The sequence below is a fragment of the Heteronotia binoei genome, chromosome 2, assembly GCF_032191835.1.
Source record: "Heteronotia binoei isolate CCM8104 ecotype False Entrance Well chromosome 2, APGP_CSIRO_Hbin_v1, whole genome shotgun sequence".
In the NCBI taxonomy this organism is placed as follows: Eukaryota; Metazoa; Chordata; class Lepidosauria; order Squamata; family Gekkonidae; genus Heteronotia; species Heteronotia binoei.
The window spans coordinates 22,076,863-22,090,034 of NC_083224.1; positions in this window are offsets into that span (position 1 = coordinate 22,076,863).

Sequence of the window (13,172 nt, forward strand, 5' to 3'; positions counted from 1 at the left end):
ATGCAGCCAGCAGTCCATAAGGCAACAGGTTTGTACTCGTGCCCCTGTTTCGCATTAGCTTCTTCAAGGGTGTCGAACTCATTTGTATTTATCACAGTGAAAAGGATTTTTTGATTTATCAGAGGCTGGATTTCACGGGAGCTTTTGCTGTGTTTTCCTCTGCCCACCTGGAGGCCAGCAACCAGCGTTCCCTCTAAGCTGAGTGAGTATGAGCTAGCTCACAGCTCTTTAGCCTCTGGTTCATTTTTTGTCGTTGTTGTCTTAGCTCAGGAAAAATGGCCCCAGAGAGATGTTTGTTGCTTGCACCTGCTCTAATTCTGCAATTGTAGTCCTATTACATTGTTCATTAGCTGTGTTATGTTCTCTGATCGTATGCAGTTTTTTGGGCTGTATCAGCAGAAGTATAGTGTCCAGATCACGTGATGTGATTGTATCGCTTTGCTCTGGTAAGACCTCACCTGGAGCATTGTATTCAGTTTTGGGCACCACATTTTAAGAAGGATATAGACAAGCTGGAACAGGTCCAGAGGAGGGCGACGAAGATGGTGAGGGGTCTGGAGACCAAGTCCTATGAAGAAAGGTTGAAGGAGCTGGGCATGTTTGGCCTGGAGAGCAGGCGGCTGAGAGGTGATATGATCACCATCTTCAAGTACTTGAAGGGCTGTCCTAGAGAGGATGGTGTGGAATTGCTTTCTGTGGCCCCAGAAGGTAGGACCAGAACCAATGGGTTGAAATTGAATCAAAAGAGTTTTCAGCTCAACATGAGGAAGAGCTTCCTGACTGTTAGAGCAGTTCCTCAGTGGAACAGGCTTCCTCGGGAGGTGGTGGGCTCTCCTTCCTTGGAGGTTTTTAAACAGAGGCTAGATGGCCATCTGACAGCAATGAGGATCCTGTGAATTTAGGGAGAGGTGTTTCTGAGTTTCCTGCATTATGCAGGGGGTTAGACTAGATGACCCTGGAGATCCCTTCAAACTTTATGATTCTGTGATTCTGTTTTATATCCTGTGATCCACTTTGGGCATCAGTGAGAAAGGCAGATAGAAATGAAATCAAATAAATAGTTCAGTTCAATATAAGGCAGCTTTGTGAGTTCCTATAGGTCAAAAAAAGGTAACGGTAGACCCCTATGCAAGCACTGAGTCATTACTGACCCATGGGGTGACGTAACCTCATGACGTTTTCTTGGCAGACTTTTTGCGGGGCGGTTTGCCATTGCCTTCCCTCTATCGGTCAAAGGTGATTGCTAAATAGAAGAGGAAGGAAAGAACTCTCAATTAATCATCCTCTTTGTTAGAAAAAATATGAATGGTGGAGACTGAAAGAGAGCAGCCTGGGCTGGTGACTTTCTGGACCTAGCTACAATTGGATTCTCTATGCTTCCTGTAGTGTACTGGGAGCTTCAAACGAAGGTCCTTTGTTGCAGAGGCTCCTTGCAGCTGCATTCAGATTGGCTACCCTTGCTGAGCCAGCCAATCAGGTAATAGCCATTTGAGTGAAGCCAATGGTTTGAGAGGCTTCATGCAGCTACAGTCAGAGTGGTTGCCCTTGCTGAGCCAGCCAATCAGGTAATAGCCATTTGAATGAAGCCCATTGTTTGAGAGGCTCCTTGTAGCTACACTCGGAGTGGCTGCCCTTGCTGAGCCAATCAGGTAGTAGCCATTTGAATGAAGCCCATTGTGGCTGCCCTTGCTGAGCCAATCAGGTAGTAGCCACTTGAATGAAGCACATTGTTTGAGAGGCTCCTTGCAGCTACACTCGGAGTGGCCGCCCTTGCTGAGCCGGCCAATCAGGTAATATCCATTTGAATGAAGCCCATGGTTTGAGAGGCTCCTTGCAGCTACAGTCAGAGTGGCTGCCCTTGCTGAGTCAGTCAATCAGGTAATAGCCATTTGAATGAAGCCCATTGTTTGAGAGGCTCCTTGCAGCTACACTCGGAGTGGCCGCCCTTGCTAAGCCAGTCAATCAGGTAATAGCCATTTGAACGAAGCCCATTGTTTGAGAGGCTCCTTGCAGCTACACTGGGAGTGGCCGCCCTTGCTGAGCCAGTCAATCAGGTAATAGCCTTTTGAATGAAGCCCATTGTTTGAGAGGCTCCTTGCACCTGTTTTTCTGTTGGGTTGTTTATTGCTGGAGGTGTGTTCCGGATGAAGTTTCTGTGTAAATAGTTGAGGCTAGCCCCCTGTGTTTTCAGTTGGGTTTTCGCTAATAAAAGAGCTATGCTGGAATCGCTATAGCATCTGGCCCGCTACTTTTCACTTCCAAAGACACACAATCGCTAGGCTTGCCAGGTGCCAGCTGATAGCAGGAAAACTCCCAGCAACTTGGGTTGCTGCCTACCGATGCTCATCTGGTTGGCGGGGGGAGGCAATCTAGCCACATAGGGGTGGAGGGATAGAGATTTTCACCACTGGGTCATGACATGACTTCCGGCCCTGCCCACCCACACTCAACTGGTTGATTGGTGGAAGCAGCAAGCCAGCCAAGTGGAGGAACACTGATTATCACTGGTGCATGATGACATCACTTCTTGCACCATCTGGAAGCACTGACATTGTGCCAGGGCAATGCTCTAGCACTAACCCCAAAACTCGATGGTTTCCATAGCATCGGTGGGCAGTGCTGGAAGTGATGACATCTCTTCCATAGAGTTTTGGATGAGTGCTAGAGTGTCTCCCTGTAGGGATGCTGGCACTTCCAGCTTGTACCAGAAGTAATGTCATTACACAGCAGCAATCACTCCCCTCCCCATCTTCTGTCATCTACACAATCACTAAGAGGGAAATTATGCCTTTTGGCTTATTTGAAGACTCAACTCTCCACAGCATCAAGGGGCCCCTTCTGGGTTAACCACAGCTTACAGGTCTCTTAGTACAGGCCCTACTGTAAGCTCCAGGAAGACTGGCTACATCAGATTTGTGTGGCCTAATAGGTTTAGGAGTTCCAGTTTGGTGTAGAGGAGAGCCAGTTTGGTATAGTGGTTAAGTGTGCGGACTCTTATCTGGGAGAACTGGGTTTGATACCCCATTGCTTTGCTTGCATCTGCTGGAATGGCCTTGGGTCAGTAATAGCTCTCGCAAAGTTGTCCTTGAAAGGGCAACCTTTGGGAGAGCTCTCTCAGCCCCACCTGCTTCACAGGGTGTCTGTTGTGGGGGAAGGAGATAAAGGAGATTGTAAGCTGCTCTGAGACTGATTCAAAGAGAAGGGCGGGGTATAAATCTTCATCCTGCTACAAAAAAGCCCTGGGGTTAACTAACATGTGCTACTCTATGCCCCTTTTCCATGAAGAACAACACCATCTTTGGCATTTAAAAGCTCCAGTTATCTCCCCATCGTGCCTGTTATGATCCCCCATGGAATCATGGGAGTTGTAGTCTGATCAGAGCACTGAAATTTATAGGGATTGTCATGAGTGTATATTCACAGTCACCAAGCTACAGCTCCCGAGAGTTCCTTGGGGAGGAACCCATGGCTATTAAATCAATTTATGAGAGTTAGTAGAAAGGTCATTTTTAAAGAGAAATCATTGGAGGGGGAGTTCCACCCCCCACACACACACTGAAAACTACCCAGGTAATTGCTAATTACTATTAACGACTATCAGGGCTTTTTTGGTTGTTGTTTAAAAAGGTCCAGCAGGAACTCATTTGCATATTAGGCCACACCCCCTGATGCCAAGCCAGCCAGAACTGCGTTCCTGTGTGTTCCTGCTAAAAGAAAAAAGAAAAAGCCCTTACTACTATGTATCCACCAGTAAAAACTTGCAAATAAACTTGTATAAACGGTGGTTATTTCTCCGTCCACTCTTTATGAAAAAATGTTTGAAAAGTAGTCGGCAAGCTGAGCCAGCTGAGAAAAATAATTTCCTGGGTTCGCTTTGTACATTTGTTAAGTGCATAAATAGACCACAAAGGCTGTAACCGCTTTTAATTCCTGCTTTCTGTGGAGCGAGGCCCAAAGTGCATCAAACGAAGCGCATAAGAGTCCTGCACTGGTATTGGTATTAGGCCACACTCCTCTGATGTAACCAATCCTCCAAAAGCTTACAGGGCTCTTCTTACAGTTCTACTTGTAAGCTCCAGGAGGATTGGCTACATCTGGGGTGTGTGGCCTAAGATGCAAAGGAGTTCCTGCTACAAAAAGAAAGCCCTGGGTAAAGGCAACCTGCAGAGCCTGTGTCCTGGAGCAGGGCAAACTCAGGCAGCAGCAACCAAGAGCGACAAAGCAGGGACTCTAACCAAATTCATGTAGCCAAGAAATCCAAAACTCATACGCAAGGGAGGCTAGCTGAGAATCCAGGGAAAGACAGGTTGCTTACCTGTAACTGTAGATCTTCGAGTGGTCATCTGTGCATTCACACTCATGGGATAGAACGCCTGCGCCGATCCCTGAATCGGTACCTAAAAAGCCCGGGATTTTTTCGCGCTCGGCACCAGCGGGCATGCGCAGGCGTCCCAGTGCACACGCTCGCCGGCACCAGCGCGAGGATCCCACCAGTTCCTTTCTGACCGCTGCGCTGAGAGGATCTCCTTTTGTGTCCCTGGTCAGTAGAGTAATCTTAGGATTGCCTTTCTTGTTGTATATAGCCCGTTTGTTATTTTCTTAGTGTAGTTAGTTAGTTAGTTGTTAGATAGGCACAGGTGCTCTATCCCATGAGTGTGAAGCACAGAGACCATGAAGAAGATCAAGGTACGAGCAGGTCCAAGAGGCACAGGCGGGCAGGTCTGTGGGTCATAGCCAGGAGTTCAGAAAGCACAAGAGGTACAGGGTTGCCAAGGCAAATTCAAGAAATATCTGGGGACTTTGGCAGTAGAGCCAGGAGACTGTGGGGGTGGGGCTAGGAGACATTTGGGGTGGGGCCAGGAGCAAGGTTGTGACAAGCATCATTGAACTCCAAAGGGAGTTCTGGCCATCACATTTAAAGGGACCGCACACCTTTTAAATGCCTTCCCTCCATTGGAAATCATGAAGGATAGGGGCACCTTCTTTAGGGGCTCACAGAATTGGATCCCCTGGTCCAATCCTAGAAACCTGGGGGGTGTTTTGAGGAGAGGCACTGGATACTATGCTGAAAATTCAGTACCTCTGCCTCAAAAAGCAGCCCCCCCAGATACCCACAAATCAATTTTCCATTATATCCTATGGGAATTGGTCTCCATGGGGAATAATGGAGTGCCCAACAGACATTCCCCCCCCCCACACTTTCTGATGACCCTAAAGCAAGGGAAGGGCCACCTAACCAAGGAATCCCCTGCCCATACTTGGAGATTTGAAACCAAGTGTGACGGAAAGCTAGGGGTTAACCAGAAACTGAAGGTGACCTGAGGGTGGGGGCAAAGTGCTCGGAACTCTCAGGGAGGGAAAGTCTGGGAGTGACAGCAAACTGCTGAGACAGTCGTTCAGTGAGTTGGTGTCTGACAGAGTTGGTGCCTGTCAGAAGTCTGTCAGAGTTGGAGCCTGACAGAGACTGAGAGGGTCAGTTCGTGCCTGACAGAGGCTGAGAGGGCAGCTGATTCTTTGAAGGAGCTTGAGACAGTGGCGGGAAAGTCTTCAAGAGAAGAAAAGCTGACTGCAAGCTCAACAAAAATAGCCACGAGGGCTGTGTGAGGAACAAGTGTGAGTCAGTCAAGACCGAAACGGTCACAGACACCTCTATACAACTCTGGAGATCTAGTGAGGTGGTTGAGGGAGCGGATGTGGGTCTGAGACTAGGAGTAGTGGCTCCAGTCGAGGGGTGAGACTTGGCACATCATTCCCAAGAGGCCAGACCTTGCTAGAGGTGGAGAGTGTGTTATATAGAAACTGTGAACTGTGAAGCTGAGAGACTCAAGAAAGGAAAAGTTATTGTAAAGCCTGAAACAACTGAGCAACGTGTTAGCCCATGTAAATATCTCCCATATCCCCAAGTTAAAGACTTTGTGTTATAATAAATCTGTGATTTGAGTTAAAGTTCTCGAGAGCCTATATTTTTGGGGAAAACTAACTAAGCTGCTGTGGTCCCCTACGAAGTGAATTATATTTTCATCAGAAAATGAAGTAAAATACCCCGAAGAGACTGATATAAAGAGATCTAGTGAGGCCGTGAGGCGGGCGCTGCAATACCAAGCATAAACTGTGAAATAATTAATGGGAAAAAATTTCCAGAATACATCTTGATAATCTAATTACAAAATTTTAAAGACAAAAACTTATAAACTAAATAACAATAGTTTAAAGATATACAACACAAGAAGTGAAATATCAGAAATTCAATCTAATTACAATAAAGTAACAATTACCAATTCTACCAAAATTACATTAATTCATTTATTCAAGTCCCTTTAATAACGTCCATTTCCAGCTTCTTAAAAACTCACGACGATTCATCCGTTCCAAATTTTCTTTCTTTAATTGTTTCGCAGTTTATGCTTGGTTTCGGACTTTCACTGTGATTCTCTAGGCATCTGGGGATTGGCAACCCTAAAGAGGTGTCAGGGTCAGAAGCTGTGGTCTTGGTATCTCTGGAATGTTGGCTAGCAGTTCCCATCCCTGAGCTGTCTGAAGTCCTGTGTTTTATGGGGAGCTCACAGCTGGGTCTCCTCAAACCTGCAGGAGAGCTGTCCGTTGGGCTCATTAGCCCCAGTTGCTCCTCCTGACTTGGCCTACACCGAGCTGCGAGGCGTGCACCCCCTCTCCTCTCAAGGAACTCCAAGTGCGCCCACCTTTCCTCAGGGCCGGCTCTAGACTGTCTGGCATCCTAGGCCTGGCTACCTTCTGGTTCTCCCCCTCCTCATTAATTACATCACCAAGTCACATGGGGGCACCCAATTTGGCACCCCAGAAGGCTGGTGCCCTAGGCAATCACCTAGTTTGCCTAGTGGCAGGGCAGGCCCTGCTTCCTGAATCCTAGATCGTTGGCTCACTGCCACTCGGGGTTGCCTCCTCAGTGGTCTCAGTGCCCATGGAGCTGGGGTCCACACTGTCCTTAGCAGGCTTTTTTTTTTTTTTGTAGCAGGAACTCCTTTGCATATTAGGCCACACGCACCCTGATGTAGCCAATCCTTCAACAGCTTACAAGGCTTTTCGTACAGGGCCTACTGTCAGCTCCAGGAGGGTCGGCTACATCAAGGGGGTGTGGCCTAACATGCAAAGGAGTTCTTGCTACAAAAAAAAGCCCTGGTCCTTAGCAACTTGCCCGAGGACCTGCTTCCTCTGCCTCAAGGTCATTGACGGGGTGGTCACAGGCTCATCTGGCCGGGCATCGACGTTAGCTGCTGCAGGCTGCTGAGCCACGACAGTCCACCACAGCGGAATACCCACACTGCTTGCCCGCCCCCCCATGCTTCAATGGGGTTTGTGGGAATGGTTATTGAGGATGCATAAAGGTAAAGGTAGTCCCCTGTGCAAGCACCAGTCATTTCCGACTCTGGGTGACGTCCCATCATGACATTTTCACAGCAGACTTTTTACAGGGTGGCTTGCCTTCCCCAGTCATCTACACTTTCCCCCCAGCAAGCTGGGTACTCATTTTACAGACCTCAAAAGGAGGGAAGGCTGAGTCAACCCTGAGCCGGCTACCTGAACCCAGCTTCAGCCAGGATCGAACTCAGGTCATGAGCAGAGAGCTCTGACTCCAGTACTGCAGCTTTACCACTCTGAGCCATGGGACTCCTACTAGAAGATGCATGCATCTGTTCTATTGCAGGGGTGGCCAACGGTAGCTCTCCAGATGTTTTTTGCCTACAACTCCCATTAGCCCCAGCCATTGGCCATGCTGTCTGGGGCTGATGGGAGTTGTAAGCAAAAAACATCTGGAGCGCTACCGTTGGCCACCCCTGTTCTATGGCGTTCCTCGTGCTGCACGACTGAAGCACGCAAGCCTCTCTGAAAATAACACAACTGAGTTTTGCCGGAAGCATTCCAGTTCTTCTTTTCTTAAAAGAAACCTGGCAACCAGACCCCCAATTCTGGCTTTTGCACAAAGACATGCACAAATTGGCAACTGTGCATGTGCTACATATTGTGAAGCTGCTTCTGACTTATAGAGGGCAGCTTCCAGGTGAAGACAAAGAAAGGCATCCCGTTCAATGATGTAGCACTCCTCCCCCACCCCCCCCGTGTCCAGGCATGTTGAGTTGATCACTCCAGCACTTCCATGAAGCTGCCTTATTGACTCAGACCCTCAATTCACCAAGGTCGGAGGGACGGTAGCTCAGTAGCAGAGCATCTGCTTGGTAAGCAGAAGGTCCCAGGTTCAATCCCTGGCATCTCCAACTAAAAAGGGTCCAGGCAAATAGGCATGAAAAACCTCAGCTTGAGACCCTGGAGAGCCACTGCCAGTCTGAGTAGACAATACTGACTTTGATGGATCGAGGGTCTGATTTAGTATAAGGCAGCTTCACATGTTCATATATGTTCATATGCTGGCTTTGGGAGGGCTTCTAGTCCCACTGGTGGACCTCCTGATGGACCCTGGCTTTGTTTGGCCACTGTGTGACAGTGTGTTGGACTGGATGGGCCATTGGCCTGATATAACACGGCTTCTCTTATGTTCTTATGTCTTCTCAGACTGGCAGCAGCTCCCCAAGGTCTCAGGCTAAGGTCTATCCCATCACCTACCACCTTTGTCCCTTTAATTGGAGATGTCAGGGCTTGCAGCACCATCATGGAAGAAACCCTTAAGGAGGTGTAGGGACTTGTGTTGCCAGAGGACCTTATCTGAGCTTAAGGTATCCAAGGAGCCACAGAAGCAATTCCCTTCCCCCGGTACCGGAACCTGACTCAGCATTGTCTGCCAGCTGGTGCTTATGCTAGGAAGGTACCTAAGCAGGCCATGAAAACAGGAAGAGGAAACAGCAGCAGTGGGGCATTATGGGGGCTGCTGGAAATGACTGCTGCTAAGAAGCTGCCAGCAACTGAAGGGATGTGAGGATTTTTACACAGCTTTTCAGGGGTGGAATTCTAGCAGGAGCTCCTTTGCATATTAGGCCACACAACCCTGATGTAACCAATCCTCCAAGAGTTTACAAAAAAGAACCTTGTAAGCTCTTGAAGGATTGGTAGGGTTGCCAAGTCCAATTCAAGACATATCTGGGGACTTTGGGGGTGGAGCCAGGAGACATTGGGGGTGGAGCCAGGAGCAAGGGTGTGACAAGCATAATTGAACTCCAAAGGGGGTTCTGGCCATCACATTTAAAGGGACTGCACACCTTTTAAGTGCCTTCCTTCCATAGGAAATAATGAAGGATAGGGGCACCTTCTTTGGGGGCTCATAGATTTGGACTCCCTGGTCCAATCTTTTTGAAACGTTGGGAGTATTTTGGGGAGAGGTACTGGATGCTATACTGAAAATCTGATGCCTCTACCTCAAAAAACAGCCCCCCCAGAGCCCCAAATACCCACAGATCAATCCTCCATTATTTCCTATGGGAATAAGTCTCCATAGGGAATAATAGAGTTACCAGCAGACATTTCCCTCCCCTCCCCCCACTTTCTGACGACCCTATAGCAGGAGGAGGGCCTCCAAACCGGGGGATCCCGTCCCCACCTGGGGATTGGCAACCCTAAGGACTGGCTACATCAGGGAGGTGTGGCCTAATATGCAAAGGAGCTCCTGCTAGAATTCCACCCCTGCTGCTCTTTATGTTCTGCAGTTGAGTTATTTCTCTGTACCACAGTGCCCTGCCGAGTGTTCTCTGACCACCCAATGTCTCCATGGAAGGCCATGTAAATAGAGTGGGAGGACAGAGGGAAAATGAGAGGAGAGGTCAGAGGGCAGCTTCCGGGTTAAGACAAACATGAGCACATCCATGTTGAATCCGGACTATTGTAATACTTTTGTAACTGCTAGAATAGCTTGCTAGCTAATCACGCACGTCTGTGAAACTTACAAGTAGTCTTTCTCACCCTGAGGTGTGTGGTACGCTTTGGTATCAAGGTCAACTACTCTCAAAGACTATCGCTTTTGGCTGCAGCTGGCTTGGAAATGAACTAAGGGGGAGGGAAAGGGAAATATTTCATTGGTAGAAAAAAGGCGCTTCTTGCTCAAATATATAATGGTCTGGATCGGCCAATATAATTGCCTGTCTGTACCTGTAACCTCAGCCCTATCAAGACATAGTCTTAACCTGTAACTTCTTCATACAGTGAATATACTATCTCTGATTCTGCAATCATAGAGCTCATCAGAGGTGGAATTCTAACAGGAGCGCCTTGGCATATTAGGCCACACACCCCGGATGTAGCCAATCCTCCAAGAGCTTACAAGGCTCTTTTTTGTAAGCTCTTGGAGGATTGGCTACCTCAGAGGGGTGTGGCCTAATATGCAAATGAACTCCTGCTAGAATTCCATCCCTGGAGGTCATCATTGATGAAGACTGTGCAGTACTTGACACACAAATCTTTTAGATTATTTCAGGTAATAAAATGGGCCTGGGACCTTCTGCATGCCAAGAGGATGGGGGGCAGGGGCGGTGTTGAAGACCCTCTGCTAAGAACTCCCCATTTGTACATGCATGAATCAGACCAAAGCACAGTCAAAAGTCACACCTTGCAGGGATCTCGCCAGTTTGCTGGACTTTGATGCTGTTCTACAGGGCTTTTTTTGTAGCATGAACTCCTTTACATATTAGGCCACACACCCCTGATGTAGCCAATCCTCCTAGAGCTTACAGTAGGCCCTGTACCAAGAGCCCTGTAAGCTCCAGGAGGATTGGCTACATCAGGGGTGTGTGGCTTGATATGCAAAGGAGTTCCTGCTACAAAAAAAAGCCCTGCTGTTCTGCAGAAAATGTGCGCACCATAACATGCTGCAGGAAAACATGAAGCTGCCTCATACTGAATCAAACACCATTGGTCCATTGGGATCAGTATTGTCTACTCAGACTGGCAGTCGCTCTCCGAGGTTTAAGACCGAGGTCGTCTACATCATCTGCTGCCTGATTTGTTTTAACTGGAGACCACAGGAATTGGACTTGGGGACTTCTGCATGCCAAACAGACGCTCTCCCACTGAGCCACAGCCCTTCCCCAAGCTGAACTCCCCTTGCAGCTTGACACTTGCAGGAGAAGGCCAATGGAAGGCCAATGGAAGCCTTCTTATCCCATATTCTGGAGCAAGGATCCCCAACTCTTTTTTTTTTTTTGAGCCTATGGGCACCTTTGGAATTCTGAAACGGCATGATGGGCAGTCACAAAATGGCGGCCACAGGAACCAGCTATAAAATGGCTGCCGCTTTCTTTCAGCTGCACAGTGACGATCTCATCCCGTAGTGAAAAACGATGGTTTCATAGATCTGCAGGGCCAATCCAATCTTCAGTAGCCAATCGGAAGCCTTGCTGGGCAAAAGGTCCATCTCACCCCACCTTCTCTCTAAAAACCATTGGTAGGCACCAAGAAAGATATTGATGGCACCACGGCGGCCATGAGCACCACACTGGGGATCCCGGTTCTATAGGACCCACAGGCTTTCCCCCCAAACCCACCATGTGAACAATTGCAAGAATCTAAGACAAATGACACTTTGATGGACAGGTCAGGTTTCCACTCTCCCTGAGCAGCCAGTGGGAGCTGATGTCTTGCAGTTGTTCACATGGTGGCTTTGTTAGTGAGAGACACAGTTAGAAAACAACAGCGAGGGGAACTGAGGACAGTTGAGAGAGTGTCCGGCTGAGTGAAGCTGTGGTGAAGAAGAGCTGCTTAAAGCTGCATGGGAAAAAGTCAAATTGTAACAAAAGATCCCAAGCACTGGAACTAGGAAATAGTGCAAATGCATTATTGAAAAGTAACTTCTACCTGTCTTCCTTCAGTGCTATGTTCAAACTAAGCCACACCAGTCAAGATCTCAGTATATGTGTGTGTGTGTATTTATGGTTTTAAGATTCTTGAAATGATTTTGATTAGTGAGCCTGCGGTTGATCTGTTATGTTTTAGGATGTTTCTATCCCCCACCCTTACCCAAAATCTGTTCTTTGACCTGCTGATCTCTTAGCAACCTTAGCTAAATCAAAGGTCTGTTCCAGCCATATTTCCCATGAGAGTATGTTTTCCTTGTCTTCCTAAAAGGAATGCAGGCTGTAATTTGAAAGGTGGGGGGAGTGTATATTATATCTGAGAACAGAATGGTTGGACTCTTTTTCCAGATACCAGACCCTGACCTTCTGTCTGTTTTATCCTATGAAGGAAGCACTTTGAATCTTTATCTGTACGCTAACATGATCTGATCTTCCTCGCATCAGAATGATCGTTCTTAATAAAACTGCTTGCTTTGATAGCGAAAAGCCTTGAGCAAATCTCTTTCTCCCCCAGATAGACTCGGAGGGGAGCGGGGCTGTACTAGAACAAGCAACGCTTCCCTAACAGGAACAAATGGTGGCAGCGAGCAAATAAACAGCAATTTGAGCCCCCAACCCCAATAGCTCTGTGCAATAGCAGTGTTTGAGTAAGGGGCAATTATTAAAGAAGAGTATATTGGATTTATATCCCGAACTATACTCTAAATATCAGTCTCAGAGCGGTCACAATCTCCTTTAACTTCCCCCTCCTCCCACAACAGACACCCTGTGAGGTAGTTGGGGCTGAGAGAGCTCCTACAGCAGATGCCCTTTCAAGGAAAACTCTTACAAGAGCTATGGCTGACCCAAGGCCATTCCAGCAGCTGCAAGTGGAGGAGTGGAGGAGTGGGGAATCAAACTTGGTTCTTCCAGGTAAGAGTCCACACACTTAACCACTGGCTAAAGGGGGCAGGGCTACCCTATCTGCTGATATCTCTGCGAGTGAAGAACAGGACCTGATCCGTGAAATGGTCATGGCTCGGTATTCATTTTAAACAAGGCAAGAAGGATAGTGATTGTTGTGTGCCACGCTGGGAACAGTGCTTTAGTCAAGCTCTGAAGATGTGATGGTGCCTGAGAGAAAATAAAGATTTTTTTCCCTGTGGGTTGACAACACAGAACTCTGCATAGTTTTGGTGGTCATTTGCCACCTTGTATAACCGGTGGGTTCACTGATGAAGGTTGCTGGAACGAGACATATCCAGGGCTTTTTTTGTAGCAGGAACTCCTTTGCATATTAGGCCACATGCCCCTGATGTAAGCCAATCCTTCAAGACCATACAGGGCCTTTCGTACAGGGCCTACTGTAAGCTCCAGGATTGGCTATATCAGGGGGGTTGTGGCCTAATATACAAAGGTGTTCCT